This window comes from Lissotriton vulgaris, chromosome 1_1 (genome assembly GCF_964263255.1).
Source record: "Lissotriton vulgaris chromosome 1_1, aLisVul1.2, whole genome shotgun sequence".
Lineage (NCBI taxonomy): Eukaryota > Metazoa > Chordata > Amphibia > Caudata > Salamandridae > Lissotriton > Lissotriton vulgaris.
Window position 1 is genome coordinate 1,371,514,006 of NC_141685.1, and position 12,099 is coordinate 1,371,526,104.

At 41.4% G+C, this 12,099-nt stretch overlaps 5 non-coding genes across 5 annotated transcripts; all 5 read right to left on the reverse strand.

Annotated features, from left to right (window-relative positions):
* Positions 1-5,295: 5,295 nt before the first annotated feature.
* Positions 5,296-5,377, reverse strand: TRNAS-AGA (transfer RNA serine (anticodon AGA)). The gene has a single exon. It is a non-coding gene; the product is annotated as a tRNA-Ser (tRNA).
* A 1,498-nt stretch (positions 5,378-6,875) lies between these two features.
* Positions 6,876-6,947, reverse strand: TRNAH-GUG (transfer RNA histidin (anticodon GUG)). The gene has a single exon. It is a non-coding gene; the product is annotated as a tRNA-His (tRNA).
* A 1,289-nt stretch (positions 6,948-8,236) lies between these two features.
* TRNAS-AGA (transfer RNA serine (anticodon AGA)) lies at positions 8,237-8,318 on the reverse strand. Its single transcript has one exon. It is a non-coding gene; the product is annotated as a tRNA-Ser (tRNA).
* Positions 8,319-9,816: 1,498 nt separating this feature from the next.
* TRNAH-GUG (transfer RNA histidin (anticodon GUG)) lies at positions 9,817-9,888 on the reverse strand. The gene has a single exon. It is a non-coding gene; the product is annotated as a tRNA-His (tRNA).
* A 1,289-nt stretch (positions 9,889-11,177) lies between these two features.
* Positions 11,178-11,259, reverse strand: TRNAS-AGA (transfer RNA serine (anticodon AGA)). Its single transcript has one exon. It is a non-coding gene; the product is annotated as a tRNA-Ser (tRNA).
* Positions 11,260-12,099: the final 840 nt, after the last annotated feature.

Below are 12,099 nucleotides of genomic sequence, written 5' to 3' on the forward strand. Positions count from 1 at the left end.
TTTGCTGTATCTTTTTGTTGGCCTTAGGACTCTGATCACTTTATCGCTACTAATCAGTGCTGAAGTGCACGTGCTTCTTCCCTGATCATGTGTATAATTGGAGTATACCTGACTGACAGATTTAATTTACTTGAAAGCCCCTTGTAAAGTGGTATACCATATACCCAGGGACTGATTGTGCCGCCCAAAGAAATAGCATTTCAAACCTGTCTCAAGCCTGCTACTGCAGTGCTTGTGCTGCAGTGTACTGCCACTACGACTTGGCATTTAAAACTACTTGCCAAGCCTTAAACTCCAATTTTATTACATATCAGTAACCCCTAAGGTAGGCCCTAGGTAGTCCTACGGGCATCATGCTATGTAAGTAAAAGGTAAGACATGTACTGTGGTAGTTTGTATGTCCTAGTAGTATCAAACAGTCTATTAAATTTTTCACTACTGTGAGGTCTGCCCCTCTCATAGGTTAGCATTGGGTATTCCCTTATACTTTTTGGGGGGTAATTCCATATCAGAGAGGAGAAGCTTTATTTATTTATTGATAAATCCTATCTACTGGTGAGGTTGGATTTAATCTTACTATTGTATAAATGCCATTTTTAGAGAGTGAGCATTTCTCTGCACTTACTGCTCTATTTGCATCAAAACCTGTCTTCAATTGACGTCTGGATTGGGCTGCGAGACAGCTACATATGTGCATTCCCTGTAGACAGCCACAACACAGGTCACTCAACTGCAACTGCATTCATCTGCATTCTGATTGGCCTGGGGGAGAGCTCCGCTCCCCTTACCGCAAATATGTTCAAGAACGATAATTTATGTCAGTAAGTACAGTATACCTACATCTTATAATCATGTGTGTTTAAATAATTTGTCGTTAGATCGTTTAAATATTGAAAAGGATCTGTTTTTAATATACATTTTACAAAAACAACTGGTACATTTGGGAATTCTGTAAAGGAAAATCCCAACTGCCGTGACATTGCCAACCACAATGCCGTGACTTGGATTCGAACCGAGGTTGCTGCGGCCACAACGCAGAGTACTAACCACTATACGATCACGGCGAGCTACTTGGGCTCAATAACGTACAGTGACATGAAGAAATTATAATTCGGAACACTCAGGGCTACTCCTGTGATAGGCTGAATGTGTTCATTGCTTCCTCATTCCTTATACAAAGGCTTTATCTCCTCAGTGGTTGATAGGCTGAAACCGTTTCCTGGCCGCCTGCTTGTGAACTGGCAGGAGTCAAAGATCACACATACACTGGTGGGCCTGTGATCGGACACCAATGCAGAGAAACACACCAGGCGCAGATATTCTATTCTGTTTATTAGACCTGCATCTCCCCTGTACCTCCTTCAGCCATCTGTATGTGAAGCAAGAAAGAGTTAAGGAACAGTCCATCTACACTTTTATTGGGAGGATGCTGCCGTGAGCTCCTCCCAGCTAATCACACAAACAGCAGTAAAGCAAGATAACTACACAGTTAGGGGGGACTGCATGGTTAGGTTTTTGAGGAATTATTGAAACTGACCTCAGTGACCCATAATCAGAGCTGTGGCTAATGACTGCATGCCTAATTATGATGAAGCAAGCACCATCGCTCGTAGGGGCCCCACAACACACTTTTCTTAGCTCATTGAATTAAAGTATAAACTTCTGCCATGTGTGAGTGGTAAAGGCTTGTTAATTTCGTTGCTTTTCAAATTCACGTCTGACAACAAGACGAAGGAACATTGGGGCATCAGACACTTCGGAAAGTAGCCACCAACCGCAGAGAAAGAGAGAAAGAGGGAAAAGACAGTATGAGGTGTGGAGAAAACAGCAGCAGGTACAAGGAGCTCAAATGAGATTAATGGCGCCTAAATAGAGCACGTAAAGGAACAGTTACAAATCTAAGAAAAGGGAAAGAAAAGACTAGGAAAAAACACAGAAAGAGCTTGTAGATGAAATTCTCTTCCAGGAACAGCAGGTTAAGAGAAATTACACAGGGAGCAGTTAAGCTTGTAACACGGGGGAGAATAGAAAAGAAAATGCAGTTTTATGAAGTGTGTTTGCCTAATACAGCTAGCACTTTTATTTTATTTCTCTATTTGCTTCTTTTATTGGTAAAGTAAGTTTCAAGTGCATGCACAGGTATGACAGAGAGAGCCAGGGTATAATAATTTGAAGCATTTGCACCAGCGCTAATGAAGGACGAGAATTATAGCAAAGATATGAAAGGGGGAGCGATAATAAATATGTGAGATGGCAATAGTGACACCAAAATAAGCCACCTATTTATAAAACTGACATGGAAGAAATACTATAGGTTAACTTCTGAAATTGTAGCCGATGTTAAAAAGATTGTCGTTGTCGGCAGGATTCGAACCTGCGTGCGGAGACCCCAATGGATTTCTAGTCCATCGCCTTAACCACTCGGCCACAACAACTGACTGTGAGGCGTGTGCACATAATCTGTATGCAAATTTTCAAGGTGTCCCACAGCAAATTCCTGATATTCTGCAATGCACTTTTTAAAAATAATGTTTTTTTCAGCAGGCACATTCTCTCCTAAAAACAAAAATTGCATGTGTATATCTCTAGTTTGGAATACCATAGGCTTGCATGCATACTCTCATGGGTCACTCAAGTTTTTTGGACCCTATTGCACTCTGTTTTCGTGCTGCTTTTAGTATATGGCCCATATAACAGAAGTCTACCATCTTTGAGTATTTGAGGCTCCTTTGTAAGTGCTTTATATTTTTTCCTTGAAGAGCTATATAATAAAGGGGTCCGGGAAAGATTGCATTTATGGAAGATAAAAGATGGCCCACTTGTCTCACCAAATGCTGTAGAGAAACCTGATGTTTTACTCATGTTATCCTTAGTTCGTTTTTGTTAGACCTTGCATTCTTAAGGTGGTCCCAACCCCACCTTATTGCTTTTCACCTCCGCATTTTGCTGTATCTTTTTGTTGGCCTTAGGACTCTGATCACTTTATCGCTACTAATCAGTGCTGAAGTGCACGTGCTTCTTCCCTAATGATGTGTATAATTGGAGTACACCTGACTGACAGATTTAATTTACTTGAAAGCCCCTTGTAAAGTGGTATACCATATACCCAGGGACTGATTGTGCCGCCCAAAGAAATAGCATTTCAAACCTGTCTCAAGCCTGCTACTGCAGTGCCTGTGCTGCAGTGTACTGCCACTTCGACTTGGCATTTAAAACTACTTGCCAAGCCTTAAACTCCAATTTTATTACATATCAGTAACCCCTAAGGTAGGCCCTAAGTAGTCCTAGGGGCATCATGCTATGTAAGTAAAAGGTAAGACATGTACTGTGGTAGTTTGTATGTCCTATTAGTATCAAACAGTCTATTAAATTTTTCACTACTGTGAGGTCTGCCCCTCTCATAGGTTAGCATTGGGTATTCCCTTATACTTTTTGGGGGGTAATTCCATATCAGAGAGGAGAAGCTTTATTTATTTATTGATAAATCCTATCTACTGGTGAGGTTGGATTTAATCCTACTATTGTATAAATGCCATTTTTAGAGAGTGAGCATTTCTCTGCACTTACTGCTCTATTTGCATGTAAACCTGTCTTCAATTGACGTCTGGATTGGGCTGCGAGACAGCTACATATGTGCATTCCCTGTAGACAGCCACAACACAGGTCACTCAACTGCAACTGCATTCATCTGCATTCTGATTGGCCTGGGGGAGAGCTCTGCTCCCCTTACCGCAAATATGTTCAAGAACGATAATTTATGTCAGTAAGTACAGTATACCTACATCTTATAATCATGTGTGTTTAAATAATTTGTCGTTAGATCGTTTAAATATTGAAAAGGATCTGTTTTTAATAGACATTTTACAAAAACAACTGGTACATTTGGGAATTCTGTAAAGGAAAAACCCAACTGCCGTGACATTGCCAACCACAATGCCGTGACTCGGACTCGAACCGAGGTTGCTGCGGCCACAACGCAGAGTACTAACCACTATACGATCACAGCGAGCTACTTGGGCTCAATAACGTACAGTGACATGAAGAAATTATAATTCGGAACACTCAGGGCTACTCCTGTGATAGGCTGAATGTGTTCATTGCTTCCTCATTCCTTATACAAAGGCTTTATCTCCTCAGTGGTTGATAGGCTGAAACCGTTTCCTGGCCGCCTGCTTGTGAACTGGCAGGAGTCAAAGTCCACACATACACTGGTGGGCCTGTGATGGGACACCAATGCAGAGAAACACACCTGGCGCAGATATTCTATTCTGTTTATTAGACCTGCAACTCCCCTGTACCTCCTCAAGCCATCTGTATGTGAAGCAAGAAAGAGTTAAGGAACGGTCCATCTACACTTTTATTGGGAGGATGCTGCCGTGAGCTCCTCCCAGCTAATCACACAAACAGCAGTAAAGCAAGATAACTACACAGTTAGGGGGGACTGCATGGTTAGGTTTTTGAGGAATTATTGAAACTGACCTCAGTGACCCATAATCAGAGCTGTGGCTAATGACTGCATGCCTAATTATGATGAAGCAAGCACCATGGCTCGTAGGGGCCCCACAACAAACTTTTCTTAGCTCATTGAATTAAAGTATAAACTTCTGCCATGTGTGAGTGGTAAAGGCTTGTTAATTTTGTTGCTTTTCAAATTCACGTCTGACAACAAGACGAAGGAACATTGGGGCATCAGACGCTTTGGAAAGTAGCCACCAACCGCAGAGAAACAGAGAAAGAGGGAAAAGACAGTATGAGGTGTGGAGAAAACAGCAGCAGGTACAAGGAGCTCAAATGAGATTAATGGCGCCTAAATAGAGCACGTAAAGGAACAGTTACAAATCTAAGAAAAGGGAAAGAAAAGACTAGGAAAAAACACAGAAAGAGCTTGTAGATGAAATTCTCTTCCAGGAACAGCAGGTTAAGAGAAATTACACAGGGAGCAGTTAAGCTTGTAACACGGGGGAGAATAGAAAAGAAAATGCAGTTTTATGAAGTGTGTTTGCCTAATCCAGCTAGCACTTTTATTTTATTTCTCTATTTACTTCTTTTATTGGTAAAGTAAGTTTCAAGTGCATGCACAGGTGTGACCGAGAGAGCCAGGGTATAATAATTTGAAGCGTTTGCACCAGCGCTAATGAAGGACGAGAGTTATAGCAAAGATATGAAAGGGGGAGCGATAATAAATATGTGATATGGCAATAGTGACACCAAAATAAGCCACCTGTTTATAAAACTGACATGGAAGAAATACTATAGGTTAACTTCTGAAATTGTAGCCGATGTTAAAAAGATTCTCGTTGTCGGCAGGATTCGAACCTGCGCGGGGAGACCCCAATGGATTTCTAGTCCATCGCCTTAACCACTCGGCCACAACAACTGACTGTGAGGCATGTGCACATAATTGTATGCAAGTTTTCAAGGTGTCCCACAGCAAATTCCTGATATTCTGCAATGCACTTATTAAAAATAATGTTTTTTTCAGCAGGCACATTCTCTCCTAAAAACAAAAATTGTATGCGTATATCTCTAGTTTGGAATACCATAGGCTTGCATGCATACTCTCATGGGTCACTCAAGTTTTTTGGACCCTATTGCACTCTGTTTTCGTGCTGCTTTTAGTATATGGCCCATATTACAGAAGTCTACCATCTTTGAGTATTTGAGGCTCCTTTGTAAGTGCTTTATATTTTTTCCTTGAAGAGCTATATAATAAAGGGGTCCGGGAAAGATTGCATTTATGGAAGATAAAAGAAGGCCCACTTGTCTCACCAAATGCTGTAGAGAAACCTGATGTTTTACTCATGTTATCCTTAGTTCGTTTTTGTTAGACCTTGCATTCTTAAGGTGGTCCCAACCCCTCCGTATTGCTTTTCACCTCCGCATTTTGCTGTATCTTTTTGTTGGCCTTAGGACTCTGATCACTTTATCGCTACTAATCAGTGCTGAAGTGCACGTGCTTCTTCCCTAATCATGTGTATAATTGGAGTACACCTGACTGACAGATTTAATTTACTTGAAAGCCCCTTGTAAAGTGGTATACCATATACCCAGGGACTGATTGTGCCGCCCAAAGAAATAGCATTTCAAACCTGTCTCAAGCCTGCTACTACAGTGCCTGTGCTGCAGTGTACTGCCACTTCGACTTGGCATTTTAAACTACTTGTCAAACCTTAAATTCCAATTTTATTACATATCAGTAACCCCTAAGGTAGGCCCTAAGTAGTCCTAGGGGCATCATGCTATGTAAGTAAAAGGTAAGAAATGTACTGTGGTAGTTTGTATGTCCTAGTAGTATCAAACAGTCTATTACATTTTTCACTACTGTGAGGTCTGCCCCTCTCGTAGGTTAGCATTGGGTATTCCCTTATACTTTTTGGGGGGTAATTCCATATCAGAGAGGAGAAGCTTTATTTATTTATTGATAAATCCTATCTACTGGTGAGGTTGGATTTAATCTTACTATTGTATAAATGCCATTTTTAGAGAGTGAGCATTTCTCTGCACTTACTGCTCTATTTGCATGTAAACCTGTCTTCAATTGACGTCTGGATTGGGCTGCGAGACAGCTACATATGTGCATTCCCTGTAGACAGCCACAACACAGATCACTCAACTGCAACTGCATTCATCTGCATTCTGATTGGCCTGGGGGAGAGCTCCGCTCCCCTTACCGCAAATATGTTCAAGAACGATAATTTATGTCAGTAAGTACAGTATACCTACATCTTATAATCATGTGTGTTTAAATAATTTGTCGTTAGATCGTTTAAATATTGAAAAGGATCTGTTTTTAATAGACATTTTACAAAAACAACTGGTACATTTGGGAATTCTGTAAAGGAAAAACCCAACTGCCGTGACATTGCCAACCACAATGCCGTGACTCGGATTCGAACCGAGGTTGCTGCGGCCACAACGCAGAGTACTAACCACTATACGATCACGGCGAGCTACTTGGGCTCAATAACGTACAGTGACATGAAGAAATTATAATTCGGAGCACTCAGGGCTACTCCTGTGATAGGCTGAATGTGTTCATTGCTTCCTCATTCCTTATACAAAGGCTTTATCTCCTCAGTGGTTGATAGGCTGAAACCGTTTCCTGGCCGCCTGCTTGTGAACTGGCAGGAGTCAAAGTCCACACATACACTGGTGGGCCTGTGATGGGACACCAATGCAGAGAAACACACCTGGCGCAGATATTCTATTCTGTTTATTAGACCTGCATCTCCCCTGTACCTCCTCAAGCCATCTGTATGTGAAGCAAGAAAGAGTTAAGGAACGGTCCATCTACACTTTTATTGGGAGGATGCTGCCGTGAGCTCCTCCCAGCTAATCACACAAACAGCAGTAAAGCAAGATAACTACACAGTTAGGGGGGACTGCATGGTTAGGTTTTTGAGGAATTATTGAAACTGACCTCAGTGACCCATAATCAGAGCTGTGTCTAATGACTGCATGCCTAATTATGATGAAGCAAGCACCATGGCTCGTAGGGGCCCCACAACACACTTTTCTTAGCTCATTGCATTAAAGTATAAACTTCTGCCATGTGTGAGTGGTAAAGGCTTGTTAATTTTGTTGCTTTTCAAATTCACGTCTGACAACAAGACGAAGGAACATTGGGGCATCAGACGCTTTGGAAAGTAGCCACCAACCGCAGAGAAACAGAGAAAGAGGGAAAAGACAGTATGAGGTGTGGAGAAAACAGCAGCAGGTACAAGGAGCTCAAATGAGATTAATGGCGCCTAAATAGAGCACGTAAAGGAACAGTTACAAATCTAAGAAAAGGGAAAGAAAAGACTAGGAAAAAACACAGAAAGAGCTTGTAGATGAAATTCTCTTCCAGGAACAGCAGGTTAAGAGAAATTACACAGGGAGCAGTTAAGCTTGTAACACGGGGGAGAATAGAAAAGAAAATGCAGTTTTATGAAGTGTGTTTGCCTAATCCAGCTAGCACTTTTATTTTATTTCTCTATTTGCTTCTTTTATTGGTAAAGTAAGTTTCAAGTGCATGCACAGGTATGACCGAGAGAGCCAGGGTATAATAATTTGAAGCGTTTGCACCAGCGCTAATGAAGGACGAGAGTTATAGCAAAGATATGAAAGGGGGAGCGATAATAAATATGTGATATGGCAATAGTGACACCAAAATAAGCCACCTATTTATAAAACTGACATGGAAGAAATACTATAGGTTAACTTCTGAAATTGTAGCCGATGTTAAAAAGATTCTCGTTGTCGGCAGGATTCGAACCTGCGCGGGGAGACCCCAATGGATTTCTAGTCCATCGCCTTAACCACTCGGCCACAACAACAGACTGTGAGGCATGTGCACATAATTGTATGCAAGTTTTCAAGGTGTCCCACAGCAAATTCCTGATATTCTGCAATGCACTTTTTAAAAATAATGTTTTTTTCAGCAGGCACATTCTCTCCTAAAAACAAAAATTGCATGCGTATATCTCTAGTTTGGAATACCATAGGCTTGCATGCATACTCTCATGGGTCACTCACGTTTTTTGGACCCTATTGCACTCTGTTTTCGTGCTGCTTTTAGTATATGGCCCATATTACAGAAGTCTACCATCTTTGAGTATTTGAGGCTCCTTTGTAAGTGCTTTATATTTTTTCCTTGAAGAGCTATATAATAAAGGGGTCCGGGAAAGATTGCATTTATGGAAGATAAAAGAAGGCCCACTTGTCTCACCAAATGCTGTAGAGAAACCTGATGTTTTACTCATGTTATCCTTAGTTCGTTTTTGTTAGACCTTGCATTCTTAAGGTGGTCCCAACCCCTCCGTATTGCTTTTCACCTCCGCATTTTGCTGTATCTTTTTGTTGGCCTTAGGACTCTGATCACTTTATCGCTACTAATCAGTGCTGAAGTGCACGTGCTTCTTCCCTAATCATGTGTATAATTGGAGTACACCTGACTGACAGATTTAATTTACTTGAAAGCCCCTTGTAAAGTGGTATACCATATACCCAGGGACTGATTGTGCCGCCCAAAGAAATAGCATTTCAAACCTGTCTCAAGCCTGCTACTACAGTGCCTGTGCTGCAGTGTACTGCCACTTCGACTTGGCATTTAAAACTACTTGTCAAGCCTTAAATTCCAATTTTATTACATATCAGTAACCCCTAAGGTAGGCCCTAAGTAGTCCTAGGGGCATCATGCTATGTAAGTAAAAGGTAAGAAATGTACTGTGGTAGTTTGTATGTCCTAGTAGTATCAAACAGTCTATTACATTTTTCACTACTGTGAGGTCTGCCCCTCTCATAGGTTAGCATTGGGTATTCCCTTATACTTTTTGGGGGGTAATTCCATATCAGAGAGGAGAAGCTTTATTTATTTATTGATAAATCCTATCTACTGGTGAGGTTGGATTTAATCTTACTATTGTATAAATGCCATTTTTAGAGAGTGAGCATTTCTCTGCACTTACTGCTCTATTTGCATGTAAACCTGTCTTCAATTGACGTCTGGATTGGGCTGCGAGACAGCTACATATGTGCATTCCCTGTAGACAGCCACAACACAGATCACTCAACTGCAACTGCATTCATCTGCATTCTGATTGGCCTGGGGGAGAGCTCCGCTCCCCTTACCGCAAATATGTTCAAGAACGATAATTTATGTCAGTAAGTACAGTATACCTACATCTTATAATCATGTGTGTTTAAATAATTTGTCGTTAGATCGTTTAAATATTGAAAAGGATCTGTTTTTAATAGACATTTTACAAAAACAACTGGTACATTTGGGAATTCTGTAAAGGAAAAACCCAACTGCCGTGACATTGCCAACCACAATGCCGTGACTCGGATTCGAACCGAGGTTGCTGCGGCCACAACGCAGAGTACTAACCACTATACGATCACGGCGAGCTACTTGGGCTCAATAACATACAGTGACATGAAGAAATTATAATTCGGAACACTCAGGGCTACTCCTGTGATAGGCTGAATGTGTTCATTGCTTCCTCATTCCTTATACAAAGGCTTTATCTCCTCAGTGGTTGATAGGCTGAAACCGTTTCCTGGCCGCCTGCTTGTGAACTGGCAGGAGTCAAAGTCCACACATACACTGGTGGGCCTGTGATGGGACACCAATGCAGAGAAACACACCTGGCGCAGATATTCTATTCTGTTTATTAGACCTGCATCTCCCCTGTACCTCCTCAAGCCATCTGTATGTGAAGCAAGAAAGAGTTAAGGAACGGTCCATCTACACTTTTATTGGGAGGATGCTGCCGTGAGCTCCTCCCAGCTAATCACACAAACAGCAGTAAAGCAAGATAACTACACAGTTAGGGGGGACTGCATGGTTAGGTTTTTGAGGAATTATTGAAACTGACCTCAGTGACCCATAATCAGAGCTGTGTCTAATGACTGCATGCCTAATTATGATGAAGCAAGCACCATGGCTCGTAGGGGCCCCACAACACACTTTTCTTAGCTCATTGCATTAAAGTATAAACTTCTGCCATGTGTGAGTGGTAAAGGCTTGTTAATTTTGTTGCTTTTCAAATTCACGTCTGACAACAAGACGAAGGAACATTGGGGCATCAGACGCTTTGGAAAGTAGCCACCAACCACAGAGAAACAGAGAAAGAGGGAAAAGACAGTATGAGGTGTGGAGAAAACAGCAGCAGGTACAAGGAGCTCAAATGAGATTAATAACGCCTAAATAGAGCACGTAAAGGAACAGTTACAAATCTAAGAAAAGGGAAAGAAAAGACTAGGAAAAAACACAGAAAGAGCTTGTAGATGAAATTCTCTTCCAGGAACAGCAGGTTAAGAGAAATTACATAGGGAGCAGTTAAGCTTGTAACACGGGGGAGAATAGCAAAGAAAATGCAGTTTTATGAACTGTGTTTGCCTAATCCAGCTAGCACTTTTATTTTATTTCTCTATTTGCTTCTTTTATTGGTAAAGTAAGTTTCAAGTGCATGCACAGGTATGACCGAGAGAGCCAGGGTATAATAATTTGAAGCGTTTGCACCAGCGCTAATGAAGGACGAGAGTTAGAGCAAAGATATGAAAGGGGGAGCGATAATAAATATGTGATATGGCAATAGTGACACCAAAATAAGCCACCTATTTATAAAACTGACATGGAAGAAATACTATAGGTTAACTTCTGAAATTGTAGCCGATGTTAAAAAGATTGTCGTTGTCGGCAGGATTCGAACCTGCGCGGGGAGACCCCAATGGATTTCTAGTCCATCGCCTTAACCACTCGGCCACAACAACTGACTGTGAGGCGTGTGCACATAATCTGTATGCAAATTTTCAAGGTGTCCCACAGCAAATTCCTGATATTCTGCAATGCACTTTTTAAAAATAATGTTTTTTTCAGCAGGCACATTCTCTCCTAAAAACAAAAATTGCATGTGTATATCTCTAGTTTGGAATACCATAGGCTTGCATGCATACTCTCATGGGTCACTCAAGTTTTTTGGACCCTATTGCACTCTGTTTTCGTGCTGCTTTTAGTATATGGCCCATATAACAGAAGTCTACCATCTTTGAGTATTTGAGGCTCCTTTGTAAGTGCTTTATATTTTTTCCTTGAAGAGCTATATAATAAAGGGGTCCGGGAAAGATTGCATTTATGGAAGATAAAAGATGGCCCACTTGTCTCACCAAATGCTGTAGAGAAACCTGTTGTTTTACTCATGTTATCCTTAGTTCGTTTTTGTTAGACCTTGCATTCTTAAGGTGGTCCCAACCCCACCTTATTGCTTTTCACCTCCGCATTTTGCTGTATCTTTTTGTTGGCCTTAGGACTCTGATCACTTTATCGCTACTAATCAGTGCTGAAGTGCACGTGCTTCTTCCCTAATCATGTGTATAATTGGAGTACACCTGACTGACAGATTTAATTTACTTGAAAGCCCCTTGTAAAGTGGTATACCATATACCCAGGGACTGATTGTGCCGCCCAAAGAAATAGCATTTCAAACCTGTCAAGCCTGCTACTGCAGTGCCTGTGCTGCAGTGTACTGCCACTTCGACTTGGCATTTAAAACTACTTGCCAAGCCTTAAACTCCAATTTTATTACATATCAGTAACCCCTAAGGTAGGCCCTA